The sequence below is a fragment of the Ranitomeya variabilis genome, chromosome 7 (assembly GCF_051348905.1).
Source record: "Ranitomeya variabilis isolate aRanVar5 chromosome 7, aRanVar5.hap1, whole genome shotgun sequence".
In the NCBI taxonomy this organism is placed as follows: Eukaryota; Metazoa; Chordata; class Amphibia; order Anura; family Dendrobatidae; genus Ranitomeya; species Ranitomeya variabilis.
The window spans coordinates 145,805,873-145,826,521 of NC_135238.1; the positions used below are offsets into that span (position 1 = coordinate 145,805,873).

General features: G+C 44.6%; 1 protein-coding gene across 2 annotated transcripts in view; it reads right to left on the bottom strand.

Annotated features, from left to right (window-relative positions):
* The window catches only part of LOC143785669 (uncharacterized), a 136,710-nt gene that overhangs the window by 34,979 nt on the left and 81,082 nt on the right, over positions 1-20,649 (bottom strand). The window lies entirely within an intron of this gene.

Here is a 20,649-nt window from a genome sequence, read left to right on the forward strand (position 1 = left end):
AGCGCCGAGGGACATGAAGGACGACAGAAGGTGCGTATATAGTGTTTTTTTTTTTTTACATGGGGACTTCGGCATCGCTGAAGACAGTTTCAGCGATGCCGAAGTCGCTTGGTCGCTAGAGAGAGCTGTCTGTGTGACAGCTCCCCAGCGACCACACAGCAACTTACCAGCGATCACGTCGCTGGTCGCGATCGCTGGTAAGTTGCTCAGTGTAACGGTACCTTTACTTAAGGAATCTGCTTGTCAGAAGTGTCCTCTCATCACCATCAGTGACTGGCACATTCCCCTGTAACAATAAAAAATGCAAAACGTGTCCCCACATATTACCAACAGATATAGTCCGTGTACCAAACACAAATCAGGACTATAAGGTTACGGGTTCCTTTTCTTGTACATCCTCCAACGTGGTGTACATGATACAATGTACGAGGTGCCCTGGAACTATCTATATTGGGGAAACTATGCAAAGACTACAAACTAGGATGAATTTACACAGACACACAATCAAGAGTGAAATGGACACACCTGTGGGAAAACATTTCTCTGGAGCTGGACACAGTATGACAGACTTAAAAGTCTTAATACTAAAAGGTAATTTTAAGGACCACAAGGAAAGAAAAATTTGGGAATACAAACTAATGAATATGTTTAATTCGTTGACACTAGGACTCAATTTAACACCTGGATTTATGAGTCACTACATGGAAACAATTCGCACCTCCACCTGAGGGACCCCAGATAACTAAGAACATTATTCCCACTGCCTCTCCATTTGTAAGAAAATGCCTAATTTGATTAACTTGACTTATCTATGGACTCATGACATGAATCGTGCCGTCGTAGCGATGAAAATGGCACTGTGTAAAGGTACCTATGGACTCATGACACTTCCCACCCCCTAACAAATGTCCTCCTGTAGTATTCTTTAAATGTGCTTGTTCTTATTAATCTATTTGTAATCTTGCCTGAAGAAGGAGCCACTGTGCTCTGAAAGCTTGAAAACATATTTTCTGGTTAGCCATAAAAGGTATCACTCCTAGAATACTTTTGTCATCATTGGGCAGAAAAGTATTCATATCGATTTTCTGGCTAACACGGTACCACAATACAATTTGTTATTGTACATCACTGTTTTTGTATGAATTAATAAAAAAATTTGTTTTCATAAGATAATTTTCTGTGTTGTCACTTCTATTGTATGTTTTATTTTGTACCCAATAGATGATATCTTAACCCCTTTCTGACATCTGACGTACTATCCCGTCGAGGTGGGGTGGGCCCGTATGACCACCGACGGGATAGTACGTCATACGCGATCGGCCGCGCTCACGGGGGGAGCGAGGCCGATCGCGGTCGGGTGTCAGCTGCATATCGCAGCTGACATCCGACACTATGTGCCAGGAGCGGTCATGGACCGCCCCCGGCACATTAACCCCCGGCACACTGCGATCAATGATCGCGGTGTGCCGGCGGTATAGGGAAGCATCGCGCAGGGAGGGGGCTCCCTGCGGGCTTCCCTGAGACCCCCGGAGCAACGCGATGTGATCGCGTTGCTCCGAGGGTCTCCTACCTCCCTCCTCGCCGCAGGTCCCGGATCCAAGATGGCCGCGGCATCCGGGTCCTGCAGGGAGGGAGGTGGCTTACCGAGTGTCTGCTCAGAGCAGACACTTAGTAAGCCTGCAGCCCTGCACAGCAGATCGTCGATCTGACAGAGTGCTGTGCACTCTGTCAGATCAATGATCTGTAATGTCACCCCCTGGGACAAAGTAAAAAAGTTAAAAAAAAATTCCCCACATGTGTGTAAAAAAAAAATAAAAAAAATATCCTAAATAAATAAAAAAAATATATATATTATTCCCATAAATACATTTCTTTAGCTAAATAAAATAAAAAAAACAATAAAAGTACACATATTTAGTATCGCCGCGTCCGAAACGACCCAACCTATAAAACTGCCCCACTAGTTAACCCCTTCAGTGAACACCGTAAGAAAAAAAAAAACAAACGAGGCAAAAAACAACGCTTTATGTCATGATTCCCAATGGCTGGGGAACACAAAAACCAAAATAAAGGACTAGCTCTCGGGTGATGGAAACTGGAGCTGACCGTGAGCTACACCTACACACCACACTAACAGTAGCCGGGGATCGTTCCTGCGTTGGTTCTAGACGACTCGCGCCAGCCGGAGGTCTAACTACCCCTAGAAGAGGAAGAAACAGGCCTGCCTTACCTCCAGAGAAATACCCCAAAGGAGATAGTAGCCCCCCACATATAATAACGGTGAGTTCAGAAGAAATGACAAACGCAGTATGAACAGTAGGTTTAGCAAAGAGAGGTCCGCTTTCTAGATAGCAGAAAGATACAAAAGCAGAACTTCACGGTCAGCTGAAAACCCCATCAAAACACCATCCTGAAATTACTTTAAGACTCCAGTGTCAACTCATGACCCTGGAGTGGCAATTTCAGTCCACAAGAGCTTCCAACTGCAGAAGGTCACATTACTGCAGGCTGGGCAAAAGTATTCAAATACATTCAAGACAAAAATTCAACTTAGCTGAACAGAGAACTTGGAGCAGGAGATGCAACAGAATGGTTCTGATTACATTGATGACCGGCATGGGAATAACTGACAAGGAAGGCTAAAAGGAAACTCCCCTCTTAGATGGCCACAGGTGAGCTGGAAATGCAAAAAGCACACAAGACACCAGTACCACCAGTAACCACCGGGGGAGCCCACAAACAGAATTCACAACAGTACCCCCCCCTTAAGGAGGGGGCACCGAACCCTCACGAGAACCACCAGGGCGATCTGGATGAGCCCTATGAAATGCACGGACCAAATCAGAGGCATGGACATCAGATGCTGTCACCCAAGAATTATCTTCCTGACCGTAGCCCTTCCACTTAACCAGATATTGAAGTCTCCGTCTGGAAATATGGGAGTCCAAGATCTTTTCCACAACATACTCCAGTTCACCCTCAACCAGCACAGGAGCAGGAGGCTCAACGGAAGGAACAACCGGTACCTCATACTTCCGCAATAACGACCGATGGAAGACATTATGGATAGTAAAAGATGCCGGGAGGTCCAAACGAAAGGACACAGGATTAAGAATTTCCAAAATCTTATAAGGGCCGATGAACCGAGGCTTAAACTTAGGAGAAGAGACCCTCATAGGGACAAAACGGGAAGATAACCATACCAAGTCCCCAACACGAAGACGAGAACCAGCACGCCGATGGCGATTAGCGAACTGCTGAGTCTTCTCCTGGGACAAGTTTAAATTGTCCACCACCTGTCCCCAAATCTGATGCAATCTATTCACCACAGCACCCACTCCAGGACAATCCGAAGACTCCACCTGACCGGATGAAAAACGAGGGTGAAACCCCGAATTGCAAAAAAAAGGAGAAACCAGAGTGGCAGAACTGGCCCGATTATTAAGGGCAAATTCTGCCAACGGCAAAAAATCAACCCAGTCATCCTGATCAGTGGACACAAAACACCTCAAATAAGTCTCCAAGGTCTGATTAGTGCGCTCAGTCTGGCCATTCGTCTGAGGATGGAATGCAGACGAAAAAGACAAATCAATGCCCATCCTGGCACAGAACGCCCGCCAAAATCTAGACACAAACTGAGATCCCCTATCAGAAACTATGTTTTCCGGAATACCATGCAACCGAACCACATTCTGAAAAAATAGGGGAACCAACTCAGATGAGGAGGGCAATTTGGGCAAAGGTACCAAATGAACCATTTTAGAAAAACGGTCGCACACCACCCAGATGACGGACATCTTTTGAGAAACAGGGAGATCAGAAATGAAGTCCATAGAGATGTGCGTCCAAGGTCTCCTAGGAATAGGCAAAGGCAACAACAAACCACTGGCCCGAGAACAGCAAGGCTTGGCCCGAGCACAAACATCACAAGACTGCACAAAAATACGCACATCCCGAGACAGGGAAGGCCACCAGAAGGACCTGGACACCAAATCCCTGGTACCAAAAATTCCAGGATGACCTGCCAACGCAGAAGAATGAACCTCCGAGATGACTCTACTGGTCCAATCATCAGGAACAAACAGTCTACCAGGCGGACAGCGATCAGGCTTATCCGCCTGAAACTCCTGCAAGGCGCGTCGCAGGTCTGGGGAGACAGCAGACAATATCACCCCATCCTTAAGGATACCCGTAGGTTCAGAATCACCAGGAGAGTCAGGTTCAAAACTCCTAGAAAGGGCATCCGCCTTCACATTTTTAGAACCCGGCAGATATGAAACCACAAAATTAAACCGGGAGAAAAACAACGATTAGCGCGCCTGTCTAGGATTCAGACGCCTGGCCGACTCAAGATAAATCAGGTTCTTGTGATCCGTCAAGACCACCACCTGATGTCTAGCTCCCTCAAGCCAATGACGCCACTCCTCAAATGCCCACTTCATAGCCAAGAGCTCCCGATTACCAACGTCATAGTTTCGCTCGGCGGGCGAAAATTTTCGAGAAAAGAACGCACATGGTCTCATCACTGAGCAATCAGGACTTTTCTGCGACAAAACCGCCCCCGCTCCGATCTCGGAAGCATCAACCTCAACCTGAAAAGGGAGTGAAACATCAGGCTGGCGCAACACTGGAGCAGAAGAAAAGCGGCGCTTAAGCTCCCGAAAGGCCTCCACAGCCGCAGAGGACCAATTGGCAACATCAGCACCCTTCCTAGTCAAATCAGTCAAAGGCTTAGCAATGCCAGAAAAACCAGCTATGAATCGACGATAAAAATTAGCAAATCCCAAGAATTTCTGAAGACTCTTAAGAGAAGTAGGCTGTATCCAGTCACAAATAGCCTGAACCTTAACAGGATCCATCTCTATTGAAGAAGGGGAAAAAATGTACCCCAAAAAAGAAATCTTCTGAACCCCAAAAATACACTTCGAACCCTTTACAAACAGAGAATTGGCCCGCAAAACCTGAAAAACCTTCCTGACCTGTTGGACATGAGATTCCCAGTCATCCGAAAAAATCAAAATATCATCCAAATACACAATCATAAATTTATCCAGATATTCACGGAAAATATCGTGCATAAAAGACTGAAAAACGGAAGGAGCATTCGAGAGACCGAAAGGCATTACCAAGTACTCAAAATGGCCCTCGGGCGTATTAAATGCGGTTTTCCACTCGTCCCCCTGTTTAATTCGCACCAAATTATACGCACCACGTAGATCAATCTTAGAGAACCACTTAGCCCCCTTAATGCGAGCAAACAAATCAGTCAGCAAAGGCAAAGGGTACTGATATTTAACTGTAATCTTATTCAAAAGTCGATAATCAATACAAGGTCTCAGTGAACCATCTTTTTTGCCCACGAAAAAAAAACCTGCCCCTAGAGGAGACGAAGAAGGGTGAATATGTCCCTTTTCCAAGGACTCTTTAATATACTCCCGCATAGCAGCATGTTCAGGCACAGACAGATTAAACAAACGACCTTTGGGAAATTTACTGCCAGGGATCAAATCTATGTCGCAATCACACTCTCTGTGAGGAGGGAGAGAATTAATTTTAGGCTCCTGAAATACATCATGATAATCAGACAAAAATGCCGGGATCTCGGAGGGAATAGATGAAGAGATGGGGACCAAAGGTACATCCCCATGAACCCCCCGACATCCCCAGCTTAGCACAGACATTGTTTTCCAGTCCAGGACTGGGTTATGAACTTGCAACCATGGCAATCCAAGCACTAAAACGTCATGTAAATTATACAACACAAGAAAACGAATCACCTCCTGATGATCTGGAATAAGGCGCATAGTCACTTGCGTCCAGTATTGTGGTTTATTACTAGCCAATGGTGTAGAGTCAATACCCTTTAAAGGTATAGGAACTTCCAGAGGCTCTAAATCAAAACCACAACGCTTGGCAAAGGACCAATCCATAAGACTCAGAGCAGCGCCAGAATCCACATAGGCATTCACATTAATAGATGATAATGAACAAATCAATGTTACAGACAAAATAAATTTAGACTGCAAAGTGCCAATAGAAAAAGATTTATCAACCTTTTTTGTGCGTTTAGAGCATGCTGATATAACATGAGCTGGGTCACCACAATAGAAGCACAACCCATTTTTACGCCTGTAATTCTGTCGTTCGCCTCTAGACAGAATTCTATCACATTGCATATCTGCTGGTGCTCTCTCAGAGGTCACCGCCAACTGGTGCACAGGTCTTTGCTCAGAAGATACCGCCAAATAATGCACAGGCTTGCGCTCCTGCAAACGCCGATCAATCTGAATGGCCAATGTCATGGAATCATTCAGACCTGTAGGCGCAGGGAACCCTACCATGACATCCTTAATGGCATCAGAGAGACCTTCTCTGAAATTCGCCGCCAGGGCGCACTCATTCCACTGAGTAAGCACAGACCATTTTCCAAATTTTTGGCAATATATTTCAGCTTCATCTTGCCCTTGAGAAAGGGCTATCAAGGCTTTCTCAGCCAGAATCTCTAAATTTGGTTCCTCATAAAGCAACCCCAAAGCCAGAAAAAACGCATCCACATTGAGCAACGCAGGATCCCCTGGTGCCAATGCAAATGACCAATTTTGAGGGTCACCCCGCAATAAAGAAATAACAATCTTAACCTGCTGTGCGGGATCTCCAGCGGAGTGAGATCTCAGAGACAGGAATAATTTGCAATTATATTTGAAATTCAAAAAACGAGATCTATCTCCGGTGAAAAACTCAGGCACGGGAATCTTAGGTTCAGACATTGGAGCATGTATAACAAAATCTTGTAAATTTTGAACTTTAGTAGCAAGGATATTCAAACCTGCAGCCAGACTCTGAGGATCCATGTTTTAAACAGGTGAAACCAAAGCCATTCAGAGATTAAGAGGAGAGAAAAAAAAAAAAAAGGCTGAAGACTGCAATTAAAGCAGAAAATGCAAGTGGTCCACCTAAGGAGAAATCCCAAACATAGTGGGAGAAAAAAACAAAAATTTCAAGACTTTTCTTTTCTTTCCTGCTTCAGTGCATAGTTTTTACACAATGGGCCGGTCATACTGTCATGATTCCCAATGGCTGGGGAACACAAAAACCAAAATAAAGGACTAGCTCTCGGGTGATGGAAACTGGAGCTGACCGTGAGCTACACCTACACACCACACTAACAGTAGCCGGGGATCGTTCCTGCGTTAGTTCTAGACGACTCGCGCCAGCCGGAGGTCTAACTACCCCTAGAAGAGGAAGAAACAGGCCTGCCTTACCTCCAGAGAAATACCCCAAAGGAGATAGTAGCCCCCCACATATAATAACGGTGAGTTCAGAAGAAATGACAAACGCAGTATGAACAGTAGGTTTAGCAAAGAGAGGTCCGCTTTCTAGATAGCAGAAAGATACAAAAGCAGAACTTCACGGTCAGCTGAAAACCCTATCAAAACACCATCCTAAAATTACTTTAAGACTCCAGTGTCAACTCATGACCCTGGAGTGGCAATTTCAGTCCACAAGAGCTTCCAACTGCAGAAGGTCACATTACTGCAGGCTGGACAAAAGTATTCAAATACATTCAAGACAAAAATTCAACTTAGCTGAACAGAGAACTTGGAGCAGGAGATGCAACAGAATGGTTCTGATTACATTGATGACCGGCATGGGAATAACTGACAAGGAAGGCTAAAAGGAAACTCCCCTCTTAGATGGCCACAGGTGAGCTGGAAATGCAAAAAGCACACAAGACACCAGTACCACCAGTAACCACCGGGGGAGCCCACAAACAGAATTCACAACAGCTTTATTATCATACCGCCGAACAAAAAGTGGAATAACACGCGATCAAAAAGACTGATATAGATAACCATGGTACCGCTGAAAACTTCATCTTGTCCCGCAAAAAATGAGCCGCCATACAGCATCATCAGCAAAAAAATAAAAAAGTTATAGTCCTGAGAATAAAGCGATACCAAAATAATTATTTTTTCTATAAAATAGTTTTTATCGTATAAAAGCGCCAAAACATAAAAAAAATGATATAAATGAGATATCGCTGTAATCGTACTGACCCGACGAATAAAACTGCTTTATCAATTTTACCAAACGCGGAACGGTATAAACGCCTCCCCCAAAAGAAATTCATGAATAGCTGGTTTTTGATCACTCTGCCTCACAAAAATCGGAATAAAAAGCGATCAAAAAATGTCACGTGTCCGAAAATGTTACCAATAAAAACGTCAACTCGTCCCGCAAAAAACAAGATCTCACATGACTCTGTGGACTCAAATATGGAAAAATTACAGCTCTCAAAATGTGGTAACGCAAAAAATATTTTTTGCAATGAAAAGCGTCTTTCGGTGTGTGACGGATGGAAATCATACAAATCCGCTAAAAAACCCGCTATAAAAGTAAATCAAACCCCCCTTCATCACCCCCTTAGTTAGGGAAAAAATAAAAAAATAAAAAAATGTATTTATTTCCATTTTCCCATTAGGGTTAGGGCTAGAGTTAGGACTAGAGTTAGGGCTAGGTTTAGGGTTAGGGTTAGGGCAAGGGTTAGGGCTAGGGTTAGGGCTAGGGCTAGGGTTGGGGCTAGGGTTAGGGTTAGGGCTAGGGTTGGGGCTAGGGTTAGGGCTAGGGTTAGGGCTAGTGTTACGGCTAGTGTTAGGGCTAGGGTTAGGGCTAGGGTTAGGGCTAGGGTTGGGGCTACAGTTAGGGTTGGGGCTAAAGATAGGGTTAGGATTACATTTACGGTTGGGAATAGGGTTGGGTGTGTCTAGATTAGAGGAGTGGTTAGGGTTACTGTTGGGATTAGGGTAAGGGGTGTGTTTGGATTAGGGTTTCAGTTATAATTGGGGGGTTTCCACTGTTTAGGCACATCAGGGGCTCTCCAAACGCGACATGGCATCCGATCTGAATTCCAGCCAATTCTGCGTTGAAAAAGGAAAACCGTGCTCCTTCCCTTCAGAGCTCTCCCGTGTGCCCAAACAGGGGTTTACCCCAACATATGGGGTATCAGCGTACTCAGGACAAATTGGACATCATCTTTTGGGGTCCAATTTCTCCTGCTACCCTTGGGAAAATACAAAACTGGGGGCTAAAAAATCATTTTTGTGAAAAAAAAAAGAATTTTTATTTTCACGGCTCTGCGTTATAAACTGTAGTGAAACACTTGGGGGTTCAAAGTTCTCACAACACATCTAGATAAGTTCCTTGGGGGGTCTAGTTTCCAATATGGGGTCACTTGTGGGGGGTTTGTACTGTTTGGGTACATCAGGGGCTCTGCAAATGCAACGTGACGCCTGCAGACCAATCCATTTAAGTCTGCATTCCAAATGGCGCTCCTTTCCTTCCGAGCTCTGTGATGCACCCAAACGGTGGTCCCCCCCCACATATGGGGTATCAGCGTACTCAGGACAAATTGGACAACAACGTTTGGGGTCCAATTTATCCTGATACCCTTGTGAAAATACAAAACTGGGGGCTAAAAATCATTTTTGTGAAAAAAAAAAAGAATTTTTATTTTCACGGCTCTGCGTTATAAACTGTAGTGAAACACTTGGGGGTTCAAAGCTCTCAAAACACATCTATATAAGTTCCTTAGGGGGTCTACTTTCCAAAATGGTGTCACTTGTGGGGGATTTTAATGTTTAGGCACATCAGGGGCTCTCCAAACGCAACATGGCATCCCATCTTAATTCCAGTCAATTTTGCATTGAAAAGTAAAATAGCGCTCCTTCCCTTCCGAGCTCTGCTATGCGCCCAAACAGTGGTTCCCCCCAACATATGGGGTATGGTCGTACCCAGAACAAATTGCACAACAACTTTTGTGGTCTAATTTCTTCTCTTACCCTTGGGGAAATAAAAAAATGGGGGCGAAAAGATCATTTTTGTGAAAAAATATGATTTTTTATTTTTACGGCTCTGCATTATAAACTTCTGTGAAGCACTTGTTGGGTCAAAGTGCTCACCACACATCTAGATAAGATCCTTAGGGGGTCTACTTTCCAAAATGGTGTCACTTGTGGGGGGTTTCAATGTTTAGGCACATCAGGGGCTCTCCAAATGCAACATGGCGTCCCATCTCAATTCCAGTCAATTTTGCATTGAAAAGTCAAATGGCGCTCCTTTCCTTCCGAGCTCCGCCATGCGCCCAAACAGTGGTTTACCCCCACATATGGGGTATCAGCGTACTCAGGACAAATTGTACAACAATTTTTGGGGTCTATTTTATCCTGTTACCCTTGGTAAAATAAAACAAATTGGAGCTGAAATAAATTTTGTGTGAAAAAAAGTTAAATGTTTATTTTTATTTAAACATTCCAAAAATTCCTGTGAAACACCTGAAGGGTTAATAAACTTCTTGAAAGTGGTTTTGAGTACCTTGAGGGGTGCAGTTTTTAGAATGGTGTCACACTTGGGTATTTTCTATCATATAGACCCCTCAAAATGACTTCAAATGAGATGTGGTCCCTAAAAAAAAATGGTGTTGTAAAAATGAGAAATTGCTGGTCAACTTTTAACCCTTATAACTCCGTCACAAAAAAAAAAATGTTGGTTCCAAAATTGTGCTGATGTAAAGTAGACATGTGGGAAATGTTACTTATTAAGTATTTTGCGTGACATATGTCTGTGATTTAAGGGCATAAAAATTCAAAGTTGGAAAATTGCAAAATTTTCAAAATTTTCGCCAAATATTCATTTTTTTCACAAATAAACGCAAGTTATATCGAAGAAATTTTACCACTATCATGAAGTACAATATGTCACGAGAAAACAGTGTCAGAATCGCCAAGATCCGTTGAAGCGTTCCAGAGTTATAACCTCATAAAGGGACAGTGGTCAGAATTGTAAAAATTGGCCCGGTCATTAACGTGCAAACCACCCTTGGGGGTGAAGGGGTTAAGGGGTTTATACAAAAAAAAAAAAAAAAAAAAGTAGCTTAAGGATTATATTATGTACTATGAGTAGTGTTGAGCATTCCCATACTGCAAATATCGGGTATCGGCCGATATTCGCTGTATCGGAATTCTGATACCGAGTGCCGATATTTTTGCGATACGTGCAATTATGCACTATAATGCAGAGTGGGCGGTGCGTGGGCGGAGACTGCATGTCTTTGTGCGAGCGGGGTCTGTGCAGGGCTGCCGGGGGGGGTCTGTGCAGCCCGCCGGGGGTCTATGCGGCCTCTTGGGGGTCTGTGTGGCCTGCCGGCGGGTCTGTGCGCCCTGCCGGGGGGTCTGTGCGCCCTGCCGGGGGGGTCTGTGCGCCCTGCCGGGGGGGGTCTGTGCGCCCTGCCGGGGGGGTCTGTGCGCCCTGCCGGGGGGGGGGTCTGTGAACCCTGCCGGGGGGGGTCTGTGCGCCCTGCCGGGGGGGGGGGGTCTGTGCGCCCTGCCGGGGGGGGTCTGTGCGCCCTGCCGGGGGTCTTTGTGTCTGTGCAGGCATCGTCCGATGAGACTACAAGTCCCATCGGACGATGCCTGCTACAATGGCAGTGATTGACACATTAGCCAATGATGGTACAGTAGTAGTCCCATCATCCGGCTTATGTGTTGAACTACATACTACATGCATACTACATACATACTACATACTTGCTACATGCTACATACTACATACATGCTACATACATGCTACATACATACTACATGCTACATACATACATACATACTACATACATACTACATACAACATACATACATACATACTACATACATACATACCACATACACACTACATACATACTACATACATACAGTTGTGGCCAAAAGTATTGACACCCCTGCAATTCTGTCAGATAATACTCAGTTTCTCTTCCTGAAAATGACTGCAAACACAAATTCTTTGTTATTATTATCTTCATTTAATTTGTCTTAAATGAAAAACACAAAAAGAATGGTCCTAAAGCCAAATTGGATATAATTCCACACCAAACATAAAAAAGGGGGTGGACAAAAGTATTGGCACTGTTCGAAAAATCATGTGATGCTTCTCTAATTTGTGTAATTAACAGCACCTGTAACTTACCTGTGGCACCTAACAGGTGTTGGCAATAACTAAATCACACTTGCAGCCAGTTGACATGGATTAAAGTTGACTCAACCTCTGTCCTGTGTCCTTGTGTGTACCACATTGAGCATGGAGAAAAGAAAGTAGACCAAAGAACTGTCTGAGGACTTGAGAAACCAAATTGCGAGGAAGCATGAGCAATCTCAAGGCTACAAGTCCATCTCCAAATACCTGAATGTTCCTGTGTCTACCGTGCGCAGTGTCATCAAGAAGTTTAAAGCCCATGGCACTGTGGCTAACCTCCCTAGATGTGGACGGAAAAGAAAAATTGACAAGAGATTTCAATGCAAGTTTGTGCGGATGTTGGGTAAAGAACCTCGACTAACATCCAAACAAGTTCAAGCTGCCCTGCAGTCCGAGGGTACAACAGTGTCAACCCGTACTATCCGTCGGTGTCTGAATGAAAAGGGACTGTATGGTAGGAGACCCAGGAAGACCCCACTTCTTACCCGAGACATAAAAAAGCCAGGATGGAGTTTGCCAACACTTACCTGAAAAAGCCTAAAATGTTTTGGAAGAATGTTCTCTGGTCAGATGAAACAAAAGTAGAGCTTTTTGGGCAAAGGCATCAACATAGAGTTTACAGGAGAAAAAAGAGGCATTCAAAGAAAAGAACACGGTCCCTACAGTTAAACATGGCGGAGGTTCCCTGATGTTTTGGGGTTGCTTTGCTGCCTCTGGCACTAGACTGCTTGACCGTGTGAATGGCATTATGAAGTCTGAAGACTACCAACAAATTTTGCAGCATAATGTAGGGCCCAGTGTGAGAAAGCTGTGTCTCCCTCAGAGGTCATGGGTCTTCCAGCAGGACAATGACCCAAAACACACTTCAAAAAGCACTAGAAAATGGTTTAAGAGAAAGCACTGGAGACTTCTAAGGTGACCAGCAATGAGTCCAGACCTGACTCCCACAGAACACCTGTGGAGAGATCTGAAAATGGCAGTTTGGAGAAGGCACCCTTCAAATATCAGGGACCTGGAGCAGTTTGCCAAAGAAGAATGGTCTAAAATTCCAGCAGAGCATTGTAAGAAACTCATTGATGGTTACTGGAAGCGGTTGGTCGCAGTTATTTTGGCTAAAGGTTGTGCAACCAAGTATTAGGCTGAGGGTGCCAATACTTTTGTCTGGCCCATTTTTGGAGTTTTGTGTGAAATGATCAATGTTTTGCTTTTTGCTTCATTCTCTTTTGTGTTTTTTCATTTAAGACAAATTAAATGAAGATAATAATACCAAAGAATTTGTGATTGCAATCATTTTCAGGAAGAAACTGAGTATTATTATCTGACAGAATTGCAGAGGTGTCACTACTTTTGGCCACAACTGTACTACATACACACTACATACATACAACATACACACTACATACATACTACATACATAATACATACATACAACATACATTCTACATACATACTACATACATTACATACCGTACATACACACATTGCATACAATACATACATACTACATACAACATACAATACATACATACTACATACATACAACACACATACTACATATATACTACATACATACTACATACCATACATTCATACATTACATACAATACATACATACATACAGACATACAGTACATTAAATATAGAGTACATACTTACCATTACTTGTCACTTTGTTCCCCGAAGCCAGTGTATCTGTAAAAAAGATTAAAATAACAAACAACCAATATACTCCCTGTCCGCAGAAATCTACGAGTGTCCCATGACAATCTCCCGTTGAGAACGGCAGCATCAGCTGATGCGACCGCTCTCCAGGGGCTCCTGGAACACAATGACGGGAGGAAGGTATCCTCCCGCCACTGTATTCCTCCGCCGCTGCAAAAAGAAAATAGTCCCTAATCTCACTTTATGCCATTGCTGTGTGAGAAATTTTCCCACGCAGCAATTGCCATAAAGTGAGACTTTGAACTCAGGTAACCTCATTGATGCACTGCAGGAGCCATTGTCTCCTGTCAGTGTGTCACTGAGGGTCCTATAGAGCAGTGACATCACCCGATGTCACTGTTCTATAGGGGAGATCGTCGTGGGACACTCATTATTAATTGGACTACGGCGGACATGTAGTATACGGTTTATTATTTTATGTTTTTTGCAGGCGCTGAAGTATGGTAAGTATGGTTAATTTTTCCTAATGTGTGTGTGTTTTATTAACCCTTTACTAGTATTGGATTAATAATGGATAGGCGTCTTATTGATGCCTCTCCGTTATTAACCCGGCTTAATGTCACCTTACAATAGCAAGGTGACATTAACCCCTTATTACCCCATATCCCACCTGTCAGGACTCTGAACATTTTTTACCTTTTGTGCATTACTGCCCTTTTCCAACATGGCGTCTTTAGTCTCATGTGCACTTGTCTTCCTGCTATAAAACTCCACTCCAGCCTTCAGTCTGTGCTAGATTATTCTGCTTTGCATCCAGCTCCTGATTACTCCCTGGCCTTGCACCTGTGTTGTGAAATTGGATTCTGGGCTCCCCCGGTGGCCACTGGTGGAATTGAACTTGTGTGCATCATCCTCTCTGTTCACCTGTTCCCATCAGGATGTGGGAGTCTCTATTTAACCTTGCTCCTCTGTCAGTTCCATGCCGGTCAACAATGTAATCAGAAGCCTTTCTGTGCATGTTCCTGCTTCTAGACAACTCCCAGCTAAGTTGGACTTTTGTCCTTATTGGTTTTTGCTTTTTGTTCCAGTTCACAGCTGTTGTTTCGTTTCTGTGTCTGGAAAGCTCTTGTGAACTGAAATTGCCACTCTGGTGTTATGAGTTAATTCTAGAGTCTTAAAGTAATTTCAGGATGGTGTTTTGATAGGGTTTTCAGCTGACCATGAAAGTTCCCTTTCTGTCTTCCTGCTATCTAGTAAGCGGACCTCAATTTTGCTAAACCTATTTTCATACTACGTTTGTCATTTCATCTTAAATCACCGCCAATATATGTGGGGGCCTCTGTCTGCCTTTTTGGGAAATTTCTCTAGAGGTGAGCCAGGACTGTATTTTCCTCTGATAGGATTAGTTAGTCCTCCGGCTGGCGCTGGGCGTCTAGGGATAAAACGTAGGCACGCTACCTGGCCACTGTTAGTTGTGCGGCAGGTTTAGTTCATGGTCAGTTTTAGTTCCCATCTTCCAAGAGCTAGTTCTTGTATATGCTGGGCTATGTTCTCTTGCCATTGAGAATCATGACAGTTTGACAGGCCCTAAAAGGGTTAAAATGTTGACAGAGAAAGGAGAGGAAAAAGAAGTCTGCTGAAAATTTTTTTTTTTTTTTTTTTTTTCAGTTCTGAGCGTTCTCATAATTGAATCACTTGCAAGTCTGCCTATACTGCAGCCTTCCTCTCTCGCTCTCCTTCTAATCCTTGAATGGCTCTGTGTTCACCTGTTTGAAATGGATCCTGTGAGTTTAGCTACAGGTTTGAATAACCTCGCCACGAAAGTTCAAAATTTACAAGATTTTGTTGTTCAGGCTCCTGTGTCTGAACCTAGAATTCCTTTGCCTGAATTTTTCTCGGGGAATAGATCTTGTTTTCAAAATTTCAAAAATAATTGCAAATTGTTTTTGTCCCTGAAGTCTCGCTCTGCTGGAGATCCTGCACAGCAGGTCAGGATTGTAATTTCCTTGCTCCAGGGCGACCCTCAAGATTGGGCTTTTTCATTGGCTCCAGGGGATCCTGCGTTGCTCAATGTGGATGCGTTTTTTCTGGCCCTGGGGTTGCTTTATGAGGAACCTCATTTAGAGCTTCAGGCGGAAAAAGCCTTGATGTCCCTATCTCAGGGGCAAGATGAAGCTGAAATATACTGCCAAAAATTCCGTAAATGGTCTGTGCTTACTCAGTGGAATGAATGCGCCCTGGCGGCGAATTTCAGAGAGGGTCTCTCTGATGCCATTAAGGATATTATGGTGGGGTTCCCTGTGCCTGTGGGTCTGAATGAGTCCATGACAATGGCTATTCAGATCGATAGGCGTCTGCGGGAGCGCAAACCTGTGCACCATTTGGCGGTGTCTACTGAGAAGATGCCAGAGAATATGCAATGTGATAGAATTCTGTCCAGAAGTGAGCGGCAGAATTTTAGACGGAAAAATGGGTTGTGCTTCTATTGTGGTGATTCAACTCATGTTATATCAGCATGCTCTAAGCGTACTAAGAAGCTTGACAAGTCTGTTTCAATTAGCACTTTACAGTCTAAGTTTATTCTTTCTGTGACCCTGATTTGTTCTTTGTCATCTATTACCGCTGACGCCTATGTCGACTCTGGCGCCGCTTTGAGTCTTATGGATTGGTCCTTTGCCAAGCGTTGTGGGTTTGATTTAGAGCCTCTGGAAGCTCCTATACCTCTGAAGGGGATTGACTCCACCCCATTGGCTAGTAATAAACCACAATACTGGACACAAGTAACTATGCGTATTAATCCGGATCATCAGGAGATTATTCGCTTTCTTGTGCTGTATAATCTACATGATGTTTTGGTACTTGGATTGCCATGGCTGCAATCTCATAACCCAGTCCTCGACTGGAAAGCTATGTCTGTGTTAAGCTGGGGATGTAAGGGGACTCATGGGGACGTTCCTTTGGTTTCCATTTCATCATCTATTCCCTCTGAGATTCCTGAATATTTGTCTGACTATCGCGACCTTTTTGAAGAACCCAAGCTTGGTTCACTACCTCCGCACCGGGAGTGCGATTGTGCTATTGATTTGATTCCGGGTAGCAAATACCCTAAGGGGCGTTTGTTTAATCTATCTGTGCCTGAGCATGCTGCCATGCGAGAATATATAAAGGAGTCCTTGGAAAAGGGACATATTCGTCCTTCGTCATCTCCCTTAGGAGCCGGTTTTTTCTTTGTGTCTAAGAAAGATGGCTCTTTGAGGCCGTGTATTGATTATCGGCTTCTGAATAAAATCACGGTTAAATATCAATATCCGTTGCCACTGCTGACTGATTTGTTTGCTCGTATAAAGGGGGCCAAGTGGTTCTCTAAGATTGATCTCCGTGGGGCGTATAATTTGGTGCGAATTAAGCAGGTGGATGAGTGGAAAACCGCATTTAATATGCCCGAGGGTCACTTTGAGTATTTGGTGATGCCTTTTGGTCTTTCAAATGCCCCTTCAGTCTTTCAGTCCTTTATGCATGACATATTCCGCGATTATTTGGATAAATTTATGATTGTTTATCTGGATGATATTCTGATTTTTTCGGATGACTGGGACTCTCATGTCCAGCAGGTCAGGAGGGTTTTTCAGGTTTTGCGGTCTAATTCCTTGTGTGTGAAGGGTTCTAAGTGCGTTTTTGGGGTTCAGAAGATTTCCTTTTTGGGATACATTTTTTCCCCTTCTTCCATCGAGATGGATCCTGTCAAGGTTCAGGCTATTTGTGATTGGACGCAGCCCTCTTCTCTTAAGAGTCTTCAGAAATTTTTGGGCTTTGCTAATTTTTATCGGCGATTTATTGCCGGTTTTTCTGATGTTGTTAAACCATTGACTGATTTGACTAGGAAGGGTGCTGATGTTGCTGATTGGTCCCCTGCTGCTGTGGAAGCCTTTCAGGAGCTTAAGCGCCGCTTTTCTTCCGCCCCTGTGTTGCGTCAGCCTGATGTTGCTCTTCCTTTTCAGGTTGAGGTCGACGCTTCTGAAATCGGAGCTGGGGCGGTGTTGTCACAGAGAAGTTCCGACTGCTCCGTGATGAGACCTTGTGCTTTTTTTTCTCGTAAATTTTCGCCCGCCGAGCGGAATTATGAGATTGGGAATCGGGAGCTTTTGGCCATGAAGTGGGCTTTTGAGGAGTGGCGTCATTGGCTTGAGGGGGCCAGACATCAGGTGGTGGTATTGACCGACCACAAAAATTTAATTTATCTTGAGTCCGCCAGGCGCCTGAATCCTAGACAGGCGCGCTGGTCGTTGTTTTTCTCTCGGTTTAATTTTGTGGTGTCATACCTACCGGGTTCTAAGAATGTTAAGGCGGATGCCCTTTCTAGGAGTTTTGAGCCTGACTCCCCTGGTAATTCTGAACCTACAGGTATCCTTAAGGATGGAGTGATATTGTCTGCCGTTTCTCCAGACCTGCGGCGGGCCTTGCAGGAGTTTCAGGCGGATAGACCTGATCGTTGCCCACCTGGTAGACTGTTTGTTCCTGATGATTGGACCAGTAAAGTCATCTCTGAGGTTCATTCGTCTGCGTTGGCAGGTCATCCTGGAATCTTTGGTACCAGGGATTTGGTGGCAAGGTCCTTCTGGTGGCCTTCCCTGTCACGAGATGTGCGAGGCTTTGTGCAGTCTTGTGACGTTTGTGCTCGGGCCAAACCTTGTTGTTCTCGGGCTAGTGGATTGTTGTTGCCCTTGCCTATCCCGAAGAGGCCTTGGACGCACATCTCGATGGATTTTATTTCGGATCTTCCGGTTTCTCAGAAGATGTCTGTCATCTGGGTGGTGTGTGACCGTTTCTCTAAGATGGTCCATTTGGTTCCCTTGCCTAAGTTGCCTTCCTCTTCCGAGTTGGTTCCTCTGTTTTTTCAAAATGTGGTCCGTTTGCATGGTATTCCAGAGAATATCGTTTCTGACAGAGGAACTCAATTCGTGTCTAGATTTTGGCGGGCATTCTGTGCTAGGATGGGCATAGATTTGTCTTTTTCGTCTGCTTTCCATCCTCAGACTAATGGCCAGACCGAGCGGACTAATCAGACCTTGGAGACATATTTGAGGTGTTTTGTGTCTGCAGATCAGGATGATTGGGTTGCTTTTTTGCCGTTGGCGGAGTTCGCCCTCAATAATCGGGCCAGCTCTGCCACCTTGGTGTCTCCTTTTTTCTGTAATTCGGGGTTTCATCCTCGATTTTCCTCTGGTCAGGTGGAATCTTCGGATTGTCCTGGAGTGGATGCTGTGGTGGAGAGGTTGCATCAGATTTGGGGGCAGGTGGTGGACAATTTGAAGTTGTTCCAGGAGAAGACTCAGCTTTTTGCCAACCGCCGTCGTCGTGTTGGTCCTCGGCTTTGTGTTGGGGATTTGGTGTGGTTGTCTTCTCGTTTTGTCCCTATGAGGGTTTCTTCTCCTAAGTTTAAGCCTCGGTTCATCGGCCCTTACAAGATATTGGAGATTCTTAACCCTGTGTCCTTCCGTTTGGACCTCCCTGCATCTTTTTCTATTCATAATGTTTTTCATCGGTCATTATTGCGCAGGTATGAGGTGCCGGTTGTGCTTTCCGTTGAGCCTCCTGCTCCGGTGTTGGTTGAGGGTGAGTTGGAGTACGTTGTGGAAAAGATCTTGGACTCCCGTGTTTCCAGACGGAGACTCCAGTATCTGGTCAAATGGAAGGGATACGGTCAGGAGGATAACTCTTGGGTCACTGCCTCTGATGTTCATGCCTCCGATTTGGTCCGTGCCTTTCATAGGGCTCATCCTGATCGCCCTGGTGGTTCTGGTGAGGGTTCGGTGCCCCCTCCTTGAGGGGGGGGTACTGTTGTGAAATTGGATTCTGGGCTCCCCCGGTGGCCACTGGTGGAATTGAACTTGTGTGCATCATCCTCTCTGTTCACCTGTTCCCATCAGGATGTGGGAGTCTCTATTTAACCTTGCTCCTCTGTCAGTTCCATGCCGGTCAACAATGTAATCAGAAGCCTTTCTGTGCATGTTCCTGCTTCTAGACAACTCCCAGCTAAGTTGGACTTTTGTCCTTATTGGTTTTTGCTTTTTGTTCCAGTTCACAGCTGTTGTTTCGTTTCTGTGTCTGGAAAGCTCTTGTGAACTGAAATTGCCACTCTGGTGTTATGAGTTAATTCTAGAGTCTTAAAGTAATTTCAGGATGGTGTTTTGATAGGGTTTTCAGCTGACCATGAAAGTTCCCTTTCTGTCTTCCTGCTATCTAGTAAGCGGACCTCAATTTTGCTAAACCTATTTTCATACTACGTTTGTCATTTCATCTTAAATCACCGCCAATATATGTGGGGGCCTCTGTCTGCCTTTTTGGGAAATTTCTCTAGAGGTGAGCCAGGACTGTATTTTCCTCTGATAGGATTAGTTAGTCCTCCGGCTGGTGCTGGGCGTCTAGGGATAAAACGTAGGCACGCTACCTGGCCACTGTTAGTTGTGCGGCAGGTTTAGTTCATGGTCAGTTTTAGTTCCCATCTTCCAAGAGCTAGTTCTTGTATATGCTGGGCTATGTTCTCTTGCCATTGAGAATCATGACACACCTGCACCTGTGAACCTGTGTTGGAGATCCTGCCACTCTGCTCTGAGTTCCTGCTGCATACACCAGTGTTCAGTAATCCTCCTTCATCTGCTGCTCGTGTTACTTCCATCTGCATTTGCTGGACATGTAAGCTGTTCCTGCTCTGCAAAACCTGAGACTATTAACCAGGCCTCCCTGGTTGAGCTAAGATATGATTTGAAGTGCCTAATAGCATATCTATCTGTGTCTGGACTAAGTCAAGGATCTATTCGTGTCAAGTTTCCTCAAGTATAACTGTGCTTCATAGACTTTGTTTGTTTGCATCTACCTCTGAAGTTTCCTATTGACTGCTAAGCTGCGTTTATTATTTGCACCAAGTGTTGTGGACTTGAGTTTCTCTCTGCACCTGCTTGAATCACC